The following is a 25,947-nucleotide window of genomic DNA, read 5'->3' as shown; positions in this document are numbered from 1 at the left end:
ACACACTTCTAAATAATTTATGTTCAAGAGGAAGTCTAAAGATATTACAAAATACTTTCAATTGGACAAAAACATATCAAATTTTGTAGAATTTGAAGTAGCTAGAGGAGGTGCTGGCTGCTGCACAGCCAAGAGATCTTCACATGAAAATGGCAAGCCTTTAGTTCAAATAGAAGTATAACCTCTAGATAGAGTGCAACCTGCTGACACCAAGGTCATGGGTTCAGATCTCTGCACTGACCAGCCATGAAAGAAAGAAAGAAAGGAAGGAAGGAAGGAAGGAAGGAAGGAGGGAGGGAGGGAGGGAAATATAATCTCTAGAAAGTGGAGAAAAAGATGGCCAACTAGAAAACCCAACTATCTTACTCACAGACAAAATGATGAATAAACAACTACATTTGGATGAAAATAACTAACAGAGAGCACTGGAACAACACAAAAGAGTAACAAAAATGCTAGTGAGCAAAGAAACTCAGATAGCCACATAGGGAATGAAAGGAAACCTCCGCCTCCACCACTTCATTCCCCAGCCAGGACCAGCTGGAAATCAGGAGGAACTTCTCCCAGAGGGGAAAAGGTAAGTAAGAGAACTCCAGCAGCCCCCATCAACACCTTGGACACCTACAGTCTTCACCACTGGGGACCCTGGAGGTCCTCACAGGGACTACACCCAGCTGAGGGAGCTGCCTAGAGTCCACACAGTTGTGCTCACCCCCAAAGAAGCTGACACCGTGTCCCACCCTCTGTGACCCATGCAGCTACTGTGTTACACCATCTTGGAACAGGAACTGCTGCTGGAAGGTGTCTTACTCCAGAGGTGAGTGACATCCTTTCATACCAGAGGCTGAGGCACCATTGAACCATCCCCACCCAATGGCCCAACACTCCCAAGCTCCCAGCAGCCTGAGGGGCTAAGCAGTGGTAGAGCAGCTCCACCCACCCCTCCCAGCTGCAGTTGTGCCGCACCCTGTCAGGCAGGAGCTGAAGCTGCACACTCCTTCTGGGAGAATCTTTAACTACCTCTCCCACTTGTGGCGGTGCCCCATTCCCCTGGAACTGGGCTGTAGTGGCACATTACCCCCTGGGGAATTGCTATCTTGGCTGAGAAGCTGCTTGGCCAAGCTGAGCAGCTGTGCATCACAGGTCTGAGCTGACATAGTACCTTACATCCCAGGGAAACAGAATGGTGGCTGAGCTGAGACACCCTGCCCTAGGGGCCAAATAACTCTAGTACTCTCCTTCCCTGGAGCCAGACTATTCCCATAGACACTGAGCTGCTGAGACACAACTTTCCCCTGGGATGAAGTCAGAGCTGTGCTGCTTGTAGGTCAGGTCAGACTCAACACCAACATGAATCCCCTTCGTGAAGTCACCCCAGTGTAGGAAAATTTAGAATTTTCCCAAAAAGCCCTTGCCACTGAAGACCTTAACAACCTATGCCACCACCACCACTGCCACAAACTTCTACAGCCTATGTCACTGAGGCACCCAGAGTTATCAGTGATGTTGATCACAGCTGAAGAAGTTGCTTGGAGGCTACACCATTCACCTAAGCAGAACCAGAATCACTACACCCTTCCCAACCAGCACACTAAGACCCAACTGCAGGGGAAAGACTCTACAAAAGCCACTCTGTAAAGTTTAGAAGCAGAAACTGTTCCACCAAATGCACAGACATTAACTCAGGGACACAAGAAACATGAGAAAGCAAAAAAAAAAAAAAAAAAACCAAAGGAACACTGTAACATGTCAACAACAGACCCCCCCAAAAAGGAAGTCTATGAACTCCTGAAAGAACTCAAAATAATGATCTTAAGAAACCTCAAACAATAATACAAAAATATTATTAAAAGAAAATTCAATGAGATCCAAGAGAACACAGACAATTCAACAAAATCAGGAAAACAATTCATGATGTCAATGAGAAATTTAACAAACAGATAGCTATCATAAAAAAACAACAAATTCTGCAGCTGAAGAATTCAATGCATTAAATTAAAATACAATAGAGAGCTTCAACATCAGACTTCAGCAATCAGAAGCAATCTGAATTCAATGATAGGTAATTCGAAATTACCAAGTCAGAGAGAAAAAAAAAAAGAAATAAGAATTTACAAAGAATGAAGAAAGCCTACAGATATTATCAGACACTACTATAAAGCAAATATATTCAAATAATAGGCATTCCCAAAGGAGAAAAGATGGGAAAAGTATCAAAAACCTATTTAATGAAATAAAAGCTGAAAATTTGCCAAGTGTTAGGAGATATATGTACATACAGATCCAGGAAGCTCAAAGGTCCCCAAATAGGTCCTCTCCAAAAGACTTATACTCAAAATGTCAAAAGTTAAAGACAAAGAGAATTCTAAAAACAGCAAGAGAAAAGCACCATGTCACATATGAGGGAATCCCCATTAAATTAATAGAAAATTTCTCAACAGAGCCTTATATGCCAGAAGAGAATGGGATGACATATTCAAAGTACTGAAAGTAAAAACATTGCCAGCCAAGAATACTGTACCTAGGAAAGCTATACTTTGGAAATAAAGGAGAAGTAAAGTTTTTCACAAACAAGCAAAAACTGAGAGAATTGATCACCACTAGAAGAGTCTTACAAGAAATAATCAAGAGAATCCTACAACTGGAAGCAAAAGGACAATAACTTACATCAAAAAAGCAGGGAAGGGCCGAGCCCGTGGCGCACTCGGAAGAGTGCAGCGCTGGGAGCACAGCGACGCTCCCGCCGCGGGTTCGGATCCTATATAGGAATTGCCGGTGCACTCACTGGCTGAGTACCGGTCATGAAAAAGACCACAAAAAAAAAAAAAAAAAACAGGGAAAAAGGAAAAACACTTGGTAAAGCAGAAAGGAATCAAACCTTATCACTACAGAAAAACACTAAACTGCAATGATAAACAATAAGAGAGGAACAAGAAACAAAAGATATACAAAACAACTAGAAAACAATCAACAAAATGACAGAGTAATTCCTCACCTATCAATAACTTTGAATGTAAATGGACTAAGTTCCCCAATTAAAAGATATACAATGGCTGAATGAATTAAAAAAACAAGACCTAACTACATACGCCCTTCAAAAACTCACTTCACCTGTAAAAACACAAGAGACTGGAAGATAAAACATGGAAAGTAATATTCCACGCAAATAAAAACCAAAATCAAGTAGGAGTAGCTATACGTATATTGGGTAAAATAGACTTTCTATCAAAAAATGTAAAGAGAGACACATAACACGAAGTTCAAGGTTTCAGATCCTGTATGGGCTAGCTGCCTAAAATAAATAGAGGGAGAGAGAGAAAGAGGGGCATTATATAATTTTGTTTTTTGGGGGGTTTTTTTCCCCAAAATCTTTCTCTTTTTTTTTTTCTTTTTTTTTTTTCATTGACTACGTTATTTATTTTTTTTTTTTAATTTTATTTTGTCGATAAACTTTGTGGCTGATTATTGCTCCCCATCACCAAAACCTCCCTCACTTCCCCCCCCCCCAACAATGTCCTTTCTGTTTGCTTGTCGTATCAACTTCAAGTAATGGTGGTTGTAATATCTTCTCCCCCCCCCCCTCGTTTTGTGTGTGTGTGTGTGTGTGTGTGTGTGTGTGTGTGTGAATTTATATATTAATTTTTAGTTCCCACCAATAAGTGAGAACATGCGGTATTTCACTTTCTGTGCCTGACTTGTTTCACTTAATATAATTCTCTCAAGGTCCATCCATGTTGTTGCAAATGGCAGTATTTCATTCGTTTTTATAGCTGAGTAGTATTCCATTGTGTAGATGTACCACATTTTCCGTATCCACTCATCCGATGATGGACATTTTGGCTGGTTCCAACTCTTGGCTATTGTAAAGAGTGCTGCGATGAACATTGGGGAACAGGTATACCTTCGACGTGATGGTTTCCATTCCTCTGGGTATATTCCCAGCAGTGGGATAGCTGGGTCATATGGTAGATCTATCTGCAATTGTTTGAGGAACCTCCATACCATTTTCTATAGAGGCTGCACCATTTTGCAGTCCCACCAACAATGTATGAGAGTTCCTTTTTCTCCGCAACCTCGCCAGCATTTATCGTTCAGAGTCTTTTGGATTTTAGCGATCCTAACTGGGGTGAGATGGCATCTCAGTGTGGTTTTGATTTGCATTTCCCGGATGCTGAGTGATGTGGAGCATTTTTTCATATGTCTGTTGGCCTTTTGTATATCTTCCTTAGAGAAATGCCTACTTAGCTCTTTTGCCCGTTTTTTAATTGGGTTGCTTGTTTTCTTCTTGTAAAGTTGTTTGAGTTCCTTATATATTCTGGATATTAATCCTTTGTCAGATATATATTTTGCAAATATTTTCTCCCACTCTGTTGGTTGTCTTTTCACTCTGTTAATTGTTTCTTTTGCTGTGCAGAAGCTTTTTAGTTAGCTATAATCCCATTTGTTTATTTTTCTTTGGTTGGCCATGCTTTTGGGGTCGTATTCATGAAGTCTGTGCCCAGTCCTATTTCCTGAAGTGTTTCTCCTATGTTTTCTTTAAGAAGTTTTATTGTTTCAGGGTGTATATTTAAATCCTTAATCCATTTTGAGTTGATTTTAGTATACGGTGAGAGGTATGGATCTAGTTTCATTCTCCTGCATATGGATATCCAGTTATCCCAGCACCATTTGCTGAAGAGGCAGTCCCTTCCCCAGTGAATAGGCTTGGTGCCTTTGTCAAAGATCAGATGGCAGGAAGTGTGTGGGTTGATTTCCGGATTCTCTATTCTATTCCATTGGTCAGTGTGTCTGTTTTTATGCCAGTACCATACCGTTTTGGTTATTATAGGTTGTAGTATAGTTTAAAGTCAGGTAGTGTTATGCCTCCAGCTTTATTTTTTTTGCTCAGCATTGCTTTGGCTATGCATGGTCTTTTATTGTTCCATATAAATGTCTGGATAGTTTTTTCCATTTCTGAGAAAAGTGTCTTTGGAATTTTGATGGGGATTGCATTGAATTTGTATATCACTTTGGGGAGTATGGACATTTTCACTATGTTGATTCTTCCAATCCAAGAGCATGGGATATCTTTCCATCTTCTTCTATCCTCTCTCATTTCTCTCAGCAGTGGTTTGTAGTTCTGATCATAGAGATTTTTCACATCCTTGGTTAACTCAATTCCTAAGTATTTTATTTTTTTGGTGGCTATTGTAAATGGGCAGGCTTTCTTGATTTCTCGTTCTGCATATTCACTATTGGAGAAAAGAAATGCTACTGATTTTTGTGTGTTGATTTTGTATCCTGCTACTGTGCTGAAATCATTTATCAATTCCAACAGTTTTTTTGTAGAGGTTTTAGGCTGTTTGATATACAGGATCATGTCATCTGCAAACAGGGACAGTTTGACTTCATCTTTTCCAATCTGGATACCCTTTATTTCCTTCTCTTCTGTGATTGCTCTGGCTAGTACTTCCAACACTATGTTGAATAGGATTGGTGAGAGTGGGCATCCTTGTCTAGTTCCTGTTCTTAAAGGAAAAGTGCTTTCAGCTTTTCCCCGTTCAGGATGATATTGGCAGTGGGTTTGGCATATACGGCTTTAATTATGTTGAGATACTTTCCCTCCATACCTAACTTATACAGGGTCTTTGTCATGAATGAGTGCTGAAATTATCAAATGCTTTTTCAGCATCTATAGAGATGATCATATGGTCCTTGTGTTTGAGTTTATTAATATGGTGTATCACATTTATTGATTTGCGTATGTTGAACCAACCTTGCATCCCTGGGATGAATCCCGCTTGATCGTGATGAATAATTTTACGTATGTGTTGCTGTATTCTGTTTGCTAGTAATTTAGTGAGGATTTTTGCATCTATATTCATCAAGGATATCGGCCTGTAGTTTTCTTTTATGGTTATATCTTTACCTGGTTTTGGTATCAGGATGATGTTTGCTTCATAGAATGAGTTTGGGAGATTTGCGTCTCTTTCAATCTTTTGGAATAGTTTGTAAAGGATCGGGTGTCAATTCCTCTTTGAATGTTTGGTAAAATTCTGCTGTGAGTCCATCTGGTCCTGGGCTTTCCTTTGTTGGGAGCCTTCTGATAACAGCTTCAATCTCCTTTATTGTTATTGGTCTATTCAAATTTTCTACGACTTCATGGTTCAGTTTTTGGAGCTTGTGTGTGTCCAGAAATATATCCATTTCCTCCAGATTTTCAAATTTGTTGGCATATAGTTGTTTATAGTAGTCTCAAATGATTCCTTGTATTTCAGATGAATCAGTCGTAATATCACCTTTTTCATTTCTAATTTTTGTTATTTGAGTCTTTTCTCTTCTTTTTTTTTGTTAGCCATGCTAACGGTTTGTCAATTTTATTTATCTTTTCAAAAAACCAACTTTTTGATTCGTTGATCTTTTGAATTGTTTTTTGGTTTTCAATTTCATTCAGTTCTGCTCTGATCTTAATGATTTCTTTCCATCTGCTAACTTTAGGTTTGGATTGGTCTTGTTTTTCTAGTTCTTTAAGGTGAAGTGTTATGTTGTTCCCGTGCCATCTTTCCATTCTTCGGAAGTGAGCGTTTAATGCAATAAATTTCCCCCTAAATACTGCTTTTGCAGTATCCCACAGGTTTTTGTATGATGTATCATTGTTTTCATTAGTTTCAATAAATTTTTTGATTTCCTGCTTGATTTCTTCTTGGACCCATATGTCATTAAGCAGAATGCTGTTTAATTTCCATGTGTTTGTATAGTTTCCAGAGTTTCGTTTGTTATTAACTTCTAGTTTTAATCCATTGTGGTCTGAGAAGATACATGGGATAATTCCAATTTTTTTGAATTTATCGAGACTTGATTTGTGACCTAATATGTGATCTATCCTGGAGAATGATCCATGTGCTGATGAGAAGAATGAATATTCTGAGGTTGTTGGGTGGCATGTTCTGTAGATATCTGCCAATTCCAATTGGTCTAGAGTCTTGTTTAGATCTTGTGTTTCTCTACTGATTCTTTGCCTAGATGATCTGTCTAATATTGACAGTGGGGTGTTCAGGTCCCCTGCTATTACGGTATTAGTGTCTATTTCCTTCTTTAGGTCTAATAGAGTTTGTTTTATAAATCTGGCTGCTCCAACATTGGGTGCATACATATTTATGATTGTTATGTCTTCTTGATGGATCAGTCCTTTTATCATTAAGTAGTGTCCCTCATTGTCTCTTTTTATGGTTTTTAGTTTAAAGTCTATTTTGTCAGATATAAGAATAGCCACTCCAGCTCGTTTTTCTTTTCTGTTTGCATGGTAAATCTTTTTCCATCCTTTCACTCTTAGTCTGTGTGAATCTTTATGGGTGAGGTGGGTCTCTTGTAGGCAGCAAATAGTTGGGTCCTTCTTTTTGATCCAGTCAGCCAGTCTGTGTCTTTTAATTGGGGAATTTAAGCCTTTTACATTAAGAGTTGTTATTGAAAGGTGTTGATTTATTCCTAGCATTTTATTGGTTGTTTGGTTGTCTTAGGTGTCTTTTGTTCCTTGCTTTCTGATTTACTGTTTGGTTTCTGTGTTTGTTGGTTCCTTAGGTTGTAGATAGTGTTTTTGTTTGCTTGTTTTCTCTTCATGAACGCCATTTTTATCATACTAGTGGGTATTGATTTTTCTTGGGTTTTTATGGCAGTGGTAGTTATTTTTCAGGAACCAAACCCATTACTCCGTTGAGGATTTCTTGTAAGGGTGGTCGTGTGGTAGTGAACTCCCGCAGTTTTTGCTTGTCTGAGAAATATACTATTTGCCCTTCATTTCGGAAGGATAGCCTTGCAGGGTAGAGTATTCTTGGCTGGCAATCTTTGTCTTTTAGTATTTTGAATATATCATCCCATTCCTTTCTAGCTTTTAGGGTTTGTGATGAAAAGTCTGATGTTAGCCTGATTGGGGCTCCCTTATAGGTGATTTGACACTTCTCTCTTGCAGCTTTTAAGATTCTCTCTTTGTCTCTGAGTTTTGCCCATTTGACTATACCATGTCTTGGAGAAGGCCTTTTTGGGTTGAATACGTTTGGAGATCGTTGAGCTTCCTGGATCTGAAGATCTGTGATTTTTTCCTATACCTGGGAAGTTTTCTGCCACTATTTTGTTGAATATGTTTTCAATGCAATCTCCGTTTTCCTCCCCTTCTGGAATACCCATGACTCGGATATTTGAGCGCTTAAGGTTGTCTGATATCTCTCTCAGATTTTCTTCAATGTCCTTGATTCTTTCTTCTTTCTTTTTGTCTGCTTGTGTTATTTCAAACAGCCCATCTTCAAGTTCAGAGGTTCTCTCTTCAACTTCGACAAGCCTGCTGGTTAAACTCTCCGTTGTATTTTTTATTTCACTGAATAACTTCTTCAGTTCAGCAAGTTCTGCTACATTTTTTTTCAGGACATTGACTTCCTTGTACATTTCCTCTTTCAGATCCTGTATACTTTTCCTCATTTCATCATGATGTCTAGCTGAGTTTTCTTGTATCTCATTCAGTTTCCTTAGAATTATCACTCCAAATTCCTTGTCAGTCATTTCAAGGGCTTCTTGTTCTATAGAATCTAGAGTTTGAGATTTATTAACTTTTGGTGGTGTACTTTCTTGATTTTTTGTATTTCTGGTGTCTTTTTTTTTGGTGTTTATTCATTGTGGCAGGGGTTTCACATTCCACCAGTTTGAGACTAATGACTAACTAGGATGTTGCTGTGGTTGCCAATTTTGTATGGCTCCCTCCGTGACTGCTCAGTTGGCCTCTAGTGCCTTGTGTGTGTGGTTGCCTCGGGTCTTGGGCTTCTCTGGGGAGCCACCTTTCTGGTCAGCTTGGACTCTGCTGGGCTGCTGGATCACGTACCTCAGGGTGTGTGATCTCTGTTGAGCTTTCACTTCCTGTGCCGGACTTCTCCCTGTTCCGTGTGCTCTGGCCCAGGCTGTTGGATCGTGCAGTGGCGACCCCACAGAGTGTGTGGTTTCTGTTGAGTCTCCACCTCCCTGGCCACACATCTCCCCACTCTGTGCACACTGTGCTGGGCTGGGTCATGTCTTCTGCAACCCTCGTCTATCAGCTGGGCCTTCAAGACCCTGCTCGGCACCGCCTCACCCAGGAAGTCTACCAGGTTTCTGGTAGGCACAGACGACCGGTCTCTCTGGGTGCCTTTGTACCACTGTGTAGATCTTTCTCTCTCTCTCGTCCACCTTTGTATCCCCCCGGCATAGACCGAATCTAGCACCCACCTGCAGCCAGCTCTCCGGCAGGTTCAAGCGGACCTGGGAACTCTCCTACCACACTATTCCCAACCAGAAATTCGTTAGGCTTTTTTCCAAACTGGTGGCCGCAGAGATGGTATCTGCCTCCCAGTAACAGGAAGTTTACCAGGGGCTGGAGTCCAGGGTGTGGTGGAGTGACAGTCGGTCCCGCCCGTACTTCCTTGCCCTCCCGACACTGGCCGGGGATGCCCCACGCCACCAGCCCCGCCAGAGAACCGCAGAGGGAGTGGGAGGGGAGGCCGGCCCACAGGCTCCGGAAAGCCCCGCACCGGGCCAAGCAAGTGGGAAGGCTCAGTGATGGCCGAGCCGGGCAGAGCTGCCAGCACCTGGGAAATGGAGGCAGCCCCGGGGCGGTGAGTGGACCGGTGATGCAGGCGGGAGCCGGGTGGGCATCAGCCCCCCGAACAGGGCTGGGCCAGGAATCACTCACAGGGTTGTGCCAGGTCGGGTGCTCACTCTCTGCCTCTGGTTTGTCGCCTTCCCCGTTCTCGGCCGCTGCCGCCTCGGGCTGTTCAGTCGCGGCGCAGCTTGGGCGCTCCCAGGAATCTTCTTTAATATTGGCCTGAAACCTCGAATCCTGAATAGGGCAGCTGGTCGCCATCAGCGCGGTCCCGGTCTCCGGGATCCTGTCTGCATCCACAGCAGCCCTGGCGCCGTGTTCCCTGTTTAGAGACTCGCTTTTGCAGCTAAGAAACAGTTCTTTTCCTGCTCCACACTTCAAAGCTGTTGCCTGTAATTGAGGCAGCCTCTCCTGCCGGGGGCAAAGTGGCGGTCAGCCCCCATGACCGGCCAACAGTCCTCCCTTAAGAGATGGCAAGAGGAAGGTCCACAAGTTTCTCGGCTGCCTGAGGTCCAGTGGCCGCCTTTTCCTCCTCAGCTACTCCGTGCCAACCGCCGCAGCCACCGCCATCTTGAAACGCCCCGCATTATATAATTTTGAAGGGGTCAATCTAGCCAGAGGATATAACAACTGTAAATATATATGCACCCAACATTGGAGCACTCAGATATATAAAGCAAATATTATTAGATTGAAAGGGAAAGATGGACTCCAAGATAATAATAGTTGGGGACTTCAACACCCCACTCTCAGCATTGGACAGATTATCTAACCAGAAAAGCAGTAAAGAAACATTTGTTTTAAACTTCACTACAGACCAAACAGACCATACAGACATTACAAAATATTTAATCCAACAGCTGCAGAATACACATTCTTCTCATCAGCACATGGAACGTTCTCCAGGACTGACAAAATGTCAGGCCACAAAACAATTCTCAACTAATTTTAAAAACAGAAACCATATCAAATATCTTCTCTAACAATAATATAAGTGAAAACCAATAGCAAGAGGAACTTTTGAAACTGTACAAATAAGTGAAAATTAAATGACATGCTCCTGAGTGACCAACGGGTAAAAGAAGAAATTACAAAGGAAATTTTAAATTTCTTGAAACAAATGGAAACAGAAATACAATCTCTCATAACCTATGGGATACAGCCAAAGCAGTACTAACAGAGAAGTTTATAGCAATAAATGCCTGTATCAAAAAAGTAGAAAGATTTCAAAAACTACCTAATGAGCATCTCAAGGAAAAAGGAAAGCAAAAACAAACTAAATCCAAAATCAGTATTAGGAAAGAAATAATAAAGACCAGAGCAGAAATAAACAAAATTGGGACTGAAAAAAAAAAGGGCAATCAAACAAATATTGGTATTTTTGAAAAGATAAACAAAACTAACAAATCTTTGGCTAGACTAACCAAGAAAAAAAGAGGAAAGACTCGAATAAAATAAAAAATAAAATCAGAAACAAACATCAGCCATTACAACTAATACAAAGAATCTTTAGAGATTATTCCGAACAACTACGCCAACAAATTGGAAAATCTAGAGGAAATAGATAAATTCCTCAACACATACAACCTACCAAGATTGAACCAGGAAGAAACGGAAAACCAGACCACCCGTGCAAAACAAGATTGAATCAGTAATAAAAAGTCTCCAGTAAAAGAAAAGCCCTAGACTAGAAGGCTTCACTGCTGAATTCTACCAAACATTTAAGGAAGGATTAATACCAATTCTTCTCAAACTCTTACAAAAGACTGAAGAGAAGGAAATTCTTCCAAATTCATTCTACAAGGCCAACATTACCCTGATACCACAACCAGAAAAGGACATAATAAAAGAGAACCATGGGCCAATACCCCTGATGAACATAGATGCAAAAAACCTCAACAAAATACTAGTAAACCAAATCCAGCAGCATATTAAAAAGATCATTCACCATGATCAAGTTGAATTCAAGGTTGGTTCAACATAGGCAAACAAAAAGAACGAAAGACAAAAACATATGATCATCTCAACTGAAACAGAAAAAGCATTTGATAAAAGTCAACATCCCTTCACAATAAAACCCTCAACAAATTAAGTATAGAGGAAATGTACCTCAACACAATAAAGGCCATATATGACAAACCTACAGCTAATGTCATACTGAATAGGGAAAAGTTGCAAGGTTTTCTGCTAAGAACTGGAACAAGACAAAGATGCCCACTTTCTCCACTCTTATTCAAGACAGTACTGGAAGTCCTAACCAGAGCAATTAGGCAAGAGAAAGAAATAAAATGTATCCAAACTGAAAAACAGTAAGTCAAACTGACCCTGTTTGCAGACAACAGGATCTCATGTACCCTTAGAAAACCCTAAAAGTGCTACCAAAAAACCTCTTAGAATTGATAAACAAATTCAGTAAAGTTGTAGGATACAAAATCAACATATAAAAATCAGTTGCCCTTCTATACACCAATAAAAGCAAAATGAAAAACAAATCAAGAAAGCAATCTCATATATAATAGCATCAAAAACAAAACAAAACAAAACACCTAGGAATAAATTTAACCAAGAAAGTGAAAGATTTCTACGAGGAAACCTGTAGAACGCTGATTAAAGAAATTAAAGACACAAAAAAATTAAAAGACATCCCATGATCATGGATAGGAAGAATCAATATTGTTAAAATAACCATAGTACCCAAAGCAATGGAGATTCAGAGCAATCCCTATCAAAATACCAATGACATACTTCACAGAAACAAAGAAAACAATCTTAAAATTCATATGGAACCACAAAAGAGCCCAAATAGCCAAAGCAATCCTGAGCAAAACAAACAAGAGTGAAAGGTATCACACTCCCTGACTTCAAAACATACTACAAAGCTATAGTCATCAAAACAGCATGATACTGGCACAAAAAAAGACACACAGACCAACGTAACTAAATTAAAAATCCATCAATAAATCCACGTAGCTGCAGCCAACTGATTTTCAGCAAATGGCCAACAGATGTATGAAAAAATGCTCAATATCTCTAACCATCAGGGAAATGCAAATCAAAACCACAATGAAATATCATCTCACCCCAGTTAGAACCGCTATTCTCAAAAAGAAAATAACAAATGCTGGAAAGGATGCAAAGAAAGGGAAACTCATAAATTGTTGGTGGGAATGTAAATTAATACAGCCATTATGGAAAACAGTACAGAGATTTCTCAAAATCTAAATATAGAACTGCCATATGATCCACCAATCCCACTACCAGGTATGTACACAAAGGAAAGGAAATCAGGGCCAGCCTGTGGCTCACTTGGGAGAGTGTGGTGCTGATAACACCAAGGCTACAGGTTCCAATCCCTATATAGGGATGGCTGCTTAGCTGACTTCAGAAAGCGTGGTGCTGACAACACCAAGTCATGGTTTAAGATCGCCGTACCAGTCATCTTTAAAAAAAAAAAAAACAAAGGAACGGAAATCAACATGTCAAAGGTATACCTGCACCTCCAGCTCTATTTCAATAGTCAAGATATGGAACCAACCTAAGTGTCCATCAACAGATGACTGGAAAAAGAAAATGTGGCATATATGTACATGATGGAATACTACTCAGCCATAAAAAAAGAAAGAAATCCTGCCATTTGTGGCAACATGGATGAGCTTGGAGAAAATTACATTAAGTGAAATAAGCCAGGCACAGAAAGAGAAATACTGCATGTTCTTACTTATATGTGGAAGCTAAAAAAGTCGATCTCATAAAAGTACAGAACAGAAAGTGGATACTAGAGACTGATAAGGGTTGCGAGGGGCAGGGAGGTCCCCACATGGGAAGATGGTCAATGGACACAAGATTGCAGCTAGATAGGAAAAATAAGTTTTAGAGCTCTACGTAGCAGTGTAGGGTTACTACAGTTAATAACTATTTATTGTATAATTTCAAATAGCTAATAGGGAGGATTTTGAACATTCCCAACACAAAGAAATGACAAATGTTTGAGGTAATGCTAATTACCCTGATAAGATCATTGCACACTATATACATGTACCCAAATATCACACTGTACCCCACAAATATATGTAAGTATCATGTGTCAATTAAGAAAAAATTAATTTAGGGTTTAATCCCTGTACTCACCAGTTGCCAAAAAATAAAGTCTATTTTAAGAAAAAGTAAATTTAAATTTAAAAATATAAATAATATTCTGAATAAATAAGTAAATAATGACTGAACTTTGACAAAGAAGCAAAGGTAATTCAATGGAGAAAGGATAGTTTTTCAACAAATATTGGTGGAAAAACTGAATGTCCCTATGCCAAAAAAATGAATTTAGGCTAAGACTTTGAACAAAGTGAATGACAGATCTAAATATAAAGCACAATATTATAGAACTCCCAGGAAAAAATAAGAGAAAATCTATGTGACCTTTAGGTTTGGTGATGAGTTTTTAGATACAATACCAAAGGCATGATCCATAAAAAAAAATTTGGTAAGTTTGGCTTTATTAAAAACTTATGCTCTAGGAAAAAACACAAACAAACAAAAAACAAGCATGTCTGAAAAATACTGTTAAGAAAATGAAAAGACAAACCACAAAGTTGGAGGAAATATTTGCAAAACACATATCTGGTAAAGGACTGATATACAAAACATACTAAAAACTCTTAGAACTCAATAAAATAACCCAATTAAGAAATGGGCAAAATAGGGCTGGCTAGTTAACTCAGTTACAGGAGGGTGCTGATAGTACCAAGGTCCGGGGTTGAATCCATGTACTGGCCAGCCACTAAAATAAAAAGAAAGAAAGAAATGGGCAAAATATCTGAACACAGGGCCGGCCCGTGGCTCACTTGGGAGAGTGCGGTGCTGATAACACCAAGGCCATGGGTTCAGATACTATATAGGGATGGCCGGTTGGCTCAATGGCTGAGCGTGGTGCTGACAACACCAAGTCAAGGGTTAAGATCCCCTTACCGGTCATCTTAAAAAAAAAAAAAAATATATATATATATATATATATATATATGAACATATACCTCATCAGAGATAAACATATGGCAAATAAGTATGTGAAAAAATGCTCAACACCATTAGTCATTACAGAAATGGAGAGTGAAATAACAATGACATACAAATACACATGTATTAGAATGGCCAAAATCCAAAAAACTGACGATATCAATGACAATGCAGAACAACAAGAACTCTCACAATCATTGCTGATAGGAATACAAAATGGAACAGCCACTCTGAAAGACAGTTTGGCAGTTTCTTACAATGCTAAACACAGGTTTGCCATATGATTGAGCAATCACACTCTTAAGGAATTTGATTATCCAACTGATTTGAAAACTTATGTACATGCAAAACCTACATTCAATGTTTACAGCAGCTTTAGTCATAAAAACTAAAAACCGGAAGTAAGGAAGATGTCCTTCAATAGGTGAATGGATAAACAAACTGTGATACATCCATACAATGGATTATTCAGCAGCAACAACAAAAAAAGCTAGCAAACCATGAAAAATGTGAAGGAAACTTAAATGTATATTGCTAAGTGAAAAAAGCCAGTCTGAAAAGGCCACATACTATATGATTCTAATTATATGACATTCTAGAAAAGGCAAAACTACAAACAGTAAAAAAGAGATCAGTGGTCTTGAGAGGAGACAGAGTGTTGAAGAGTTGAAGTACAGAGGATTTTAACGGTGGTAAAACAATTCAGGATGATACTGTAATGGTGGATACATATCTTTATGCATTTGTTAAAATTCATACAACTTTACAACACAGAAAGTGAACCTTAATGTATGAAATTTTTATAAAATCATTTAGGAGGTCAGGGGATCCCACATGGAGTAGATCAACAGAATATAACTGTAATACAAATATATGAAACACCCTTGCTGGAGTGGGTGGAGGAGAAAAGGTGATCAAAGTAACAACTTTGGAAATGAGTAGAGTCTGTAAAACTAAGGCAAAAGGAACTGCAAATAACCACTCTAGTTGATAAGGCTGTTTCCCATGGGCATGTAAGTTAATAATTCTGATACCTCTATACATTTATACTGGAATTGAACAATTACATAAATGGATGACAAATGATGGGTGCCAAGTTTCTCACCATCAGAGTAAAAATCTACAAGTAAGCAAGGAGAAGAGGCTATGGTAATCCATAAAGACTCATTATGAACTATTATTTAGCTTAATATACATACAGATGGTTACATAAAGATTTATAAACATGCATATAATCGTTGAATATACACACATATATTTCCCTCTTTTTTCAGCTGAGAGCGCTTGGAAGCAAAGACATGCCAGCAGCAGTGAACACACCTAGCACCCAGATCTTGGTTTCTAACACCATTATCTAATGAAAAGAATCAAGGCTTCTTGGAGACATGACTGATTACAGGACTGGGCAGGAAACATACAAAATGAGCATTTTTCAGTACCAGAAAGTAAGTGCTCAAAAAGTAAATAAACAAACAAACCCACATAGAAGGGTGTACAAGGGTACTTCAAAAAGTTCATGGAAAGATTTATATTGTCTTTTAATTATATTTTTCCACTAACTTTTTGAAGTGCCCTTATATGTCAAAGGAGCATAGGAATCAACTGAAAAAGCTCCCAAGAGCTAAAGCTGAAACAATTCAAGCAAATAAATAGGAGTATTGGATTATAACTCAAAGAATAAAATAAATATCCATAATCTATACTGATACAAATTAATGATATAAATAATAAATGCAGAAGAGACAAATCTCCCAAGCAAAAGAATTTCAAACAACTTATGTAGCAGAACTCCCCACTTCTTAAGAGTGGAATGAGCTTAGTGACTTCCTTCCAAAGAATACAGTATGGAAGTGAGGGGTGGGGACAGTTAACTTTCTAGTAGGAAAACATGAAAAACACCTAAGCCAAGTATCAACATCAACAATCATAAACCATGTTGAAAGTATGTATATTCTTGATATCATGTGATGAAAATGGCACTGTACCTCTGTGATATGCCTCACAAAAAACCATAACCCCAGTCTAATCCTAAGAAAAACATCCGAAAAACTCCAGTAGGGCTGGCCATTTAGCTCAGTTGGTTAGAGCAGTGTGCTGATAACACCAAGGAAAGGGTTCAGGATTCAATTCCTGTACTGGCCAGCCACCAAAAAAAAAAAAAAAAAAACAACCCTCCAACAGAGGGACATCCTACAAAATGCCTGACCAGTACTCCTCAGGACTACAATGGTCATCAAAAATAAGTAAAGTTTGAGAAACTCTTACCCCCAAGAGTGGTCTAAGGAGGCATGACAACTAAATGTAATGTGATATCTGAATGGGATCCTGGAACAGAAAAAGGACAGGTAAAAATTAAGGAAATGTGAATAAACTATGGACTTTAATTAATAATATATCTATATATTGATATATTATCATTAATTGTAACAAATGTACCATACTTTTTTTTTTTCTTTTTAAAGATGACCGGTAAGGGGATCTTAACCCTTGACTTGGTGTTGTCAGCACCACGCTCACCCAGTGAGAGAACCGGCCATCCCTATATGGGATCCGAACCCGTGGCCTTGGTGTTATCAGCACCGCACTCTCCCGAGTGAGCCACAAGCCGGCCCCAAATGTACCATACTAATGTAAGACATTAATAATGGGAAAAATTGGTTCTGGGTTATAGGGAGGGAATTTCATCTTCTCAATTTTTCTGTAAATCTAAAGTTGCTCTAAAAAATTCAAGTGTTTTTAAAAAGGTTAAAGGATCCAAAAAGATATAACACATAAATTTTAATCATAAGAAAGCTAGAGTGGCTATATTAATAACAGGCAAAGGAAGACTTCAGAGCAGGGATAGAGAGAAACATTTCATAATAACAATAAAAGAGTCAGGGCCGGCCCGTGGCTCACTCGGGAGAGTGTGGTGCTGATAACACCAAGGCCACGGGTTCGAATCCTATATAGGGATGGCCGGTTAGCTCACTGGCTGAGTGTGGTGCTGACAACACCAAGCCAAGGGTTGAGATCCCCTTACCGGTCATCTTTAAAATAAATAAATAAATAAATAAAAATAAAAGAGTCAATTGTTCAAGACACAACAATCCTAAACACGTATATATCTAACAAGAAAGCATCAAAGTACATGGAGCAAAAACTGATAGACCTGAAAGGAGAAATAAACGGATCCACAGTTATAGAGTTCAACACTACTCACTCAGTCAGTAATTCAAAGAATAAGTATACAGAAAATCAGTAAGGATATATAAGATCTGAAGAACCCTATCAACCAACTTGACATAATATTTATAAAACACTCCACCCAAAAACAGCAAGATAAACGTTCTATTCAAGTACACATAGAATATTTAGCAAGATAAATCACATGCTGGCCCACAAATCAAGCCTGGATGTATTTAAAAGAATATAAATTATATAGAACATGTTCTCTGACTACAATGGAATTAAATTTGAAATCATTTTAATAGAAATACCTTACAAAATATCCCAGTATTGGGCCGGCCCGTAGCTCACTCGGGAGAGTGCGGTGCTAATAACACCAAGGCCCCAGGTTTGGATCCCATATACGGATGGCCGGTTCGCTCACTGGCTGAGCGTGGTGCTGACCACACCAAGTCAAGGGTTAAGATCCCCTTACCGGTCATCTTTAAAAAAAAAAAAAAAAAAAAAAAATATCCCAGTATTTAGAAATTAAACACTTTTCTAAATAACCCACAAATCAAAAAGGAAATTGTGAGCTGGCTAGTTACCTCAGTTGGTTAGACTACAGTGCTATAATACCAAGATCAAGGTTTCTTATAACCTTACAGGCCAGAAGCAAAAAAAAATTTTTTTTAAACATGCAATGTCTTTAGGCTGGCCAGTTAGCTCTGTTGGTTAGAGCGTGGTGCTATAATACCAAAGTCAGGGATCAGATCTCCCTACTAGCTAGCCACCAGAAAGAAAAAAAAAAAGAAAGAAAGAAACTGTAACAGAAATTAGTAAGCATTTTGAACTGAATGAAAATAACAGAAATCAATTTGTAAGAGGCAGCTAAAGCAGTGCTTAGTGAGAAATTCATAGTTTTAAGAACACAGTAGAAAAGAAGGTTCTAAAATCAATCATATAAATGTCCACCTTAAGACTAGAAAAAGAAAAGCAAATTAAACCAATGGGGTGGAAAGAAAAAATACAATAAAGAGCACAAATCAATAAAATTTAAAATGGACAAGCAATATCAGTAGAGATCAATACCTCTAGATCAAGAAAAAGCAAGAGGCAGGAATTACCAACATGAGGAACAAAAGAAGGTGTATCACTACAAATCCCTTAGACATTAAAAAGATATATAGCAAGGGAATATTATAAACACTTTCATGCCAATAAAATTCAGCAACGTAAGTGAAATGTACAAATTCTTTAAGACACAAATTACCAAAATTGCCACAAGAGGAAACACAAAACCTAAATATCCTTTATATTTAAGGATTGCCAGCAACCACCAGAAATAGGAAGAGGAAAAGAAGCATTCTTCCCTAGAGTCTTCGGAGGGAACGCAGCCCTGCTGAAACCTTGGTTTCAGACTTCTAGTTTCCAGAACTATAAAAGAATGAATTTCTGTCATTTGAAATCACACAGTTTGTGGTAACTTATTATGCAGCCCTGGAAACTACTACATACATTGAGTAATGTTTTGGATGTAATGGAGTAAATAAAACATTAAATTTAATTTCACTTTTTTTTTTTTAGTATGGGGCTACTAGAAAATTTTAGTTACATATATGGCTTACGTTATATTTCTGTGAACAGCACTAATCTAGCCCGCGGAAATAAGGCAGGAAAAAACAAAAGGTATATCAATTGGAAATAAGAACGTACAACTGGTTTTCTCTGCAAACACTACGATTGTATGTGAAGGAAATCCTAAGGATTCTAAAAGCTACTAGAACTAAAAAGTAAATTTGGTCAGATAACAGAATACAAAGTCAATATGAAAAAGAATCAGTTTTATTTCTATATACTATAAACAAACAATTGGAAAAAAATTTTAAATGCTACCTGTTCCCTACAATGTAGGGTCTTAATTTCTTGTTTGACTTTAAAACTTTTCATAACGTAGCCCCTTTTTACCCCTCCAGCTTAGTACCCACTTCCCTCCAAAACTACCTTTGCTCCCAACTAGATTACCTGCATTTTAATAAAAATCCACCACATTCTTCCACTACCTTGTGTCTTTTCACAATATTCTTTAAGTTTTAAGTCAAATGTCTCCTATTTAAACCATTTCTAGGGCCGAGCCCGTGGCAGAGTGCGGAGCTGGGAGCGCAGCGACGCTCCCACCCCGGGTTCGGATCCTATATAGGACTGGTCGGTGCACTCACTGGCTGAGTGCCGGTCACGACAAGGACAAAAAAAAAAAAAAAAAACAGAAAAAAAAAACATTTCTAATCCACACCATACAGAAGTGTTTCCTTCTGCTCCAGTAGCATCTTCTGCTCTACTACGTATTTGTTGTGTTGCAGTTATGGTGCTTATTTATAAGACTGTTTATTCTATTAGGTCTTAATACTCACCTTGTATGTTATATTATTCACCTTTTCATCCCTAGCAGATAGAACAGTACCTATTTCATAGATCTTTTTTTCCATACTTAAAAATCAGACTCATAACATTTATGTTTTTAAGTTCTAAGTAACCCTAAATTAAGAGATAAATGAACTGCATATACACAATAAAAAAATTTGAAGAATCTTCCAAGATATTTAAAAGATCTTAAAAACCCTATAAGACGACTCTTCCGTAAACCAAAGGAAAATATAGATTTGTACATACTAGTTTTGGTTGAAACAAGAAGCACTGAGAAACACTTAAGTCCCACAATATTACTGAAATATAAGAATTACATTACTTCTTATATTGTAAAAGTGAGGTTAATTAACACAAAAACTTGCAGCAAATTAATAACAGAAGAATTATGAATTTATATTTAGATTCCTACTCAATGAATTCAAGTCACACATGCATATCTACAATCTTTCACTTTGCTTCAATTCAATTCTCAATTAAACACCATAATGTAACAGTCCTAATGACCAACTGCAAAGGAAGTAGTTCAAAGATAATTTACTTTTTCAAAAGTTAAAAACGTAATTTGGGACTGGCCGGTTAGCTCAACTGGTTTGAGCATTGGGTTGACAACACCAAGGTCAAGGGTCTGATCCCTGTCACCAGGCAGCCACCACTAAAAAAAAAAAAAAAAAAGTAATTTAGCATGGACCATCATATTAGCAAAATGATTTCATTATAGCATTATTTTGAGAATAAAAAAGTGGAATTACAAAATGTTAAGATAGGGAAATCATTAAATAAACTGTGGCAGTAAAACTATGGATTACTACAGAGCCATAAAATAACAGTAATATGAAGCACCAGGGGAAAAATGTTAAGTTTAAAAAGACAATTAGGCTAGGCCGGCCCGTGGCTCACTCGGTAGAGTGCGGTGCTGATAACACCAAGGCCACGGGTTTGGATCCTATATAGGGATGGCCGGTTTGTTCACTGGCTGAACGTGGTGCTGACAACACCAAGCCAAGGGTTGAGATCCCCTTACCGGTCATCTTTTAAAAAAAAAAAAAAAGACAATTAGGCTGGCCAGTTAGCTCAGTTGATTAGAGCATGGTGTTATAACATCAAGGTCAAGGGTTCAGATCTCCATACCCACCAGCCGCCCCAAAAAAAGAAAGAAACAGAATTTAAAAAGAACAATAACCACAGAATTATATACAAGTATAAACAGAATTAGTGTATTATACTAATAACTACATAATATAAGTATAACAGGATTAGAGTACAGAAAAATGTAAATGTAAGATAGGTTGGAATAATTAAATTTTTTCTTTTTAATTCTCTTTAATCGTGTTATATTTTTTCCAATAAAGTCTTCAAATACCACATTAAGCCCTATTACACCCATATACTTACATATGTAGAAAGTGTTTTAAAGTTTATAAACTACTTAACTTCTTCCCACAAAATACTAAGTTTTAAATTTCAAAATTAAGGGCCAGCCCGTGACTCACTTGGGAGAATGTGGTGCTGATAACACCAAGGCCACGCATTTGGATCCCTATATAGGGATGGCCAGTTGGCTCACTTCGGAGAGCGTGGTGCTGACAACACCAAGGGTTAAGATTCCCTTACCGGTCATCTTTTTAAAAAATTAAATAAATAAATTTCAAAATTACCTAATTTTGGACTTTCCTACAATCTGATGCTAAAGACTGTTTTGTACCAGCTATACTATGTGAAATTCTTTCCCCAATTTTTAACTCTTATAAAGGAATGTCTCAGTCCCACAAGGTATCCTGTTACTATAAGTCTATCTGTCGAACCAATAATCTGAAAGAGGAGGTACGATTTGTGGCACCAGCATTAAAAAGATAACATTTTCAATTCATGTATTATGAAAGCTTATTTGCCCTTAATATCTTTCAGCAAGCATATCATATTGAAAATTCGAATTATAATAGAAATTCCATTTTGCAAATCAGAAAGACTAAATGAGACAACCTGCCACTGACTCAGCAGCTTTCTTTTTTACTTGACAACCTATACTTAAGATGCAAGCATAAGACTGAAAACCAACTTCCAAACTGAGCAGCAAAGCCAATGCAAAACCAACACTTGTCTTGGCAGGAAACTCCAATGAAAATATGAGATGTTTTGGTCATAACTGGCAGATAAATAAAGAGCAAAGGTGCATGACTGAGTTATTATTTTTCATGCAAAATCCCTTGTGTATAGCTGCAAATTAGCTTTTATTGCAGATACTTAACATGTTTCTTTATAGAGAGCACTCATCCAAATAGCCTTCCAAGTCTGGCACCATGAATAGCCTACACACCATTGCAGTTCCTTGTAATTTAAAACATTTGCGTTTTAAGAACAGTCTCCACACACCCACTCTACTGCCAATTTCTTAGCCAAAAGCTGGAGTTTGTACTACAAAATATTATATTTACTCTCAATAACAGAATGCAAGGGCCAGGCCCGTGTCTCACTCGGGAAAGTGTGGTGCTGATAACACCAAGGCCATGGGTTCAGATCCTATATAGGGATGGCCGGTTCACTCACTGGCTGAGCGTGGTGCTGACAACACCAAGCCAAGGGTTAAGATCCCCTTACCGGTCATCTTTTAAAAAAAATAAAAATAAAAAAATCAATGCACTCATTTACAAATTATACAGGAATAAAGTTGTCCAATATACAACTTCAACATTTCTAACATCGTATCTTTTCTAATATCCAAATTAACCAGCCTAAACAGTAGTACAATACTCGAGATACTACTGGCCAAAGTCAACTGACATAACGATCAGTTCACTAAAATCAGTAATACAAAAGATTAGACCCCTAATCTCAAACAAATACTTTTCAAAATAGTCAGTGGAGATACCAATGGATTGTGTGGCAGAAAACCCTTTGCCACTACTAGACAAATAAGTCAAAGCAAACCTATATGAAAGGCAGATTATGTTCATCAATACAAACCTAAGTTCACTTCTGTGTTTCCAGTCTCACACCAAAAAAGCAGTTTACCAACTCTTTTACAGTAATACAAAGAAAATATGGGGTGTTTTTTTTTTTCAGGGTTGTAGTGATCAAGACCAGGTATGCTTTAAAGCTCAGAGATGAAGTTTTGCTTTTGCAACTTTTTGCTCTTATCGCCTGTACACAGAAAAATCATACAACGCTCTGCATTTCAGATAGCTTAAAACACATGATCACCTCAAATCAAATATTGATTGAGAACTCAGAGCCTTAGCACTAACGTCCTCTAAACGGAGAGACCGGAAAGGAAGACCTATTCCTACAGTAAATCGAAGTCTGGGAAGAAGCCGTAACACGGGTTGACACACAATTAAGCTGGTTCAGTAATCAATTTCTCAGGCTACAATGCCTGACAGTCTCTGAGGCACAAACACAGACGCTTTCCTTACATCTGCACAAGTAACTAAAGTAACTGCCCTAAATTTTCCCGCGTGAAACAAACACGTAATGGGAGCAGGAAGGGGTACTACTTAAAAGTGGGTCAATCCTTATTTGTTCTGATGAAGCAGGTCGGGGGGGAAGACGGGGAAAAGAACAATGAAACAGAGAAAGGGTGGGGGAAAAAAAAGATAATTGCATCCTCAATGCAGAAAAGTTACAACGCTTTACAAGAGACGGCAATAGGAGCTCATTAGTTGGTTTTGTGTTTAGTTACTCCGGAATTGAATGGAATCTGCCTTCCTAAAAGTCAACCCCAACAAAGAAGCCCTGATGATCGGCCACCTTAAGGCAGAGGAGGAAATGCTCTCAATTCACCTGCGACACCTGCCCGGGTCCCCTGTTCTCCCCTCCCGCTCTGACCCCCAACCCCTCGGCCCCCCCCCACGACCTCCCTCGAGATGCCTCCCCGCCCTAGCCCTCCTCCCGCTCAGTCCCTGTTCCCCTGGAGAACCCTCGATCCTGCTCCCTCCGCAGCAGTCGACCCGGCGGTCCCTCGGGCCCAGACCCCTCGCGCTCGCACGCAAGTCTCAGGGGCCAGGGCGGCGGCGCGGGGAGGCCTTTCGAGGCTCAGCCTCTCCCTCATTACAACCCGCAGGCTCTGGGGACTCCCCGCCCCCGGAAACCGCGGAGAAACTAGGCCAGGAATGCCAATCCCGGCCACTCTGCGCCTCCTCGGCGACCCCCAGCGGGCCGGCTACTAGTAACTCAGCCCTCGGAGTTGCTACCTGCTCGGTGCCCTCCCTGCCGCGGAGCGCGGACCCAGCGAACGCGCGACGCAGGGTTCCTCCGCTTAAGGCCCTGTGCCGCAGACTCACCTGCCGCCGGCTCCTCCGTCAGCGCCACCCCGACACAGCTCCTTCCTGGGGCATGAACGCGCCGGCTTCGCGGCCTGGGCGCCCTCGGCGGGCAGGGCGGGGGACTCGCGGCCGCGGCCGCCGCCGCCACGGCCCGATCTGCGCCTGCGCCGTCTCGCGGGCTGGGTCTCGAGGGGCGCTGCCTGCAGTAAGGGGTGCCTAGGAGCTGCCCGCGGCGCGGCCGTCTCGGCTGCTGACCGCCATGTTTCTGTTCCCTTTTTCTTTTTTCCTCCCCCTCCTTCCGCCCCTTTCCACAGAACAGTGCTTTCCTTCCCCCTCCCCCTCCCTCTCCCTTTCCTACTGCGGGGGCGGGTGGAAAAGGGCGTGGGGGAGGGGTGGGAAGGGAGGGCACTGGGGGCGGGGCAGCGCTCGAGCACCACCCCCAGGGAGCGCCGAGGCCCAGCGGTCACCGCTCCCCTCCCCCAACCCCACCCAGCCGCTGCTGGGACCCCCGGGGGGCGTGCGGTCAGAGTCCGGCCACCCTGCGAGCCCTCATCCGCGTCCACGCAGCCGGTCCAGCAGAAACAGAGCTGGAAGGAAAGCGTTCAGGGCGCTGCTGTGTGCAGCCCTTCCTGCGGGGCTCAGGCTCCTCGTGTGATGGAGGTTTATTGCTTTGGCCTCAGGCAGGTGGCGGCGGCTCCTCTCCGAGTTTTCCAAGACAGGGAAAGTGACGCCGCGTGGCTTGAGGTCACTGAGAAGAGTGCTGGGAGGGACATAAAGTTTCCTTCCTAGGGTGGGAGTTGGAATTTCCACACACGGCTGGGGGGTTCTGAGGCCGAAGAAAGACCAGCCGGCTGGCGCTCCCTGGAGCTCATTCCCGGCTGCAGCGCCCCGCGTGAGTCCTTGGCAGCGCTCGGTTTTGCTGCTTCTGCCTAGATTTCGGGATGGGGACTCCAAATGTGGAAACTGGTTATTTTATGTTAATCAGTATCCTCCTGCTTCCTAATTGTAGCGCCCTTATCTACAGACACCCAAGCACAGTCGTTTCGCTGTAAAGCAAATTGTGTAAGTTTTTTTGTTTTTTGGTTTGCTTTGGTTTTTGTTTTATGTGGATTTTTCTTGGTGACTGGCCGGTATGGGGATCCGAACCCTTGCAAGATATTTTTGACAGTGTTTTAAAGGTATCATAGCAAGTGAGAAAGAATAACAACTAGTTATTCGGGAAGAAGCAAATGGCTTGAAATAAATTAAAACTTCTTTACCTCCTGGCAAAAAAATTGAGTGACTTCACAGATTCCATGGAAGGTCAAAATTAGAACTGGTAAGATTTATGCCTACGTGGTGAGTAGACACATACATGATGGTCATTTTTCTGAGAATTACTCTTTCCTTATTCAATCTGTATTTTTACTAAAAAGTGTGAGATTAGACCTAGGTCATAAGTGCCCAGTGGTCAATCTGTTTCTGAAGTTTATTGCATGTGTGATTAATCAGTTTTGTATTCAACAG

The 25,947-nt window shown here is 40.0% G+C and overlaps 1 protein-coding gene across 2 annotated transcripts in view; it reads right to left on the bottom strand.

Annotated features, from left to right (window-relative positions):
- The window catches only part of DENND4C (DENN domain containing 4C), a 126,892-nt gene extending 102,165 nt beyond the window's left edge, over positions 1-24,727 (bottom strand). For both annotated transcript variants that reach the window (XM_063081447.1, XM_063081448.1), the window contains exon 1: positions 24,460-24,727. The gene's annotated coding sequence lies outside the window, so the exon portion shown is untranslated. The remainder of the gene's footprint in view (positions 1-24,459) is intronic.
- Positions 24,728-25,947: the final 1,220 nt, after the last annotated feature.

The sequence above is a fragment of the Cynocephalus volans genome, chromosome 16, assembly GCF_027409185.1.
Source record: "Cynocephalus volans isolate mCynVol1 chromosome 16, mCynVol1.pri, whole genome shotgun sequence".
Classification (NCBI taxonomy): Eukaryota; Metazoa; Chordata; class Mammalia; order Dermoptera; family Cynocephalidae; genus Cynocephalus; species Cynocephalus volans.
Note: the sequence above shows the minus strand (reverse complement) of the source record. Positions and strands in the feature narration are given on the sequence as shown.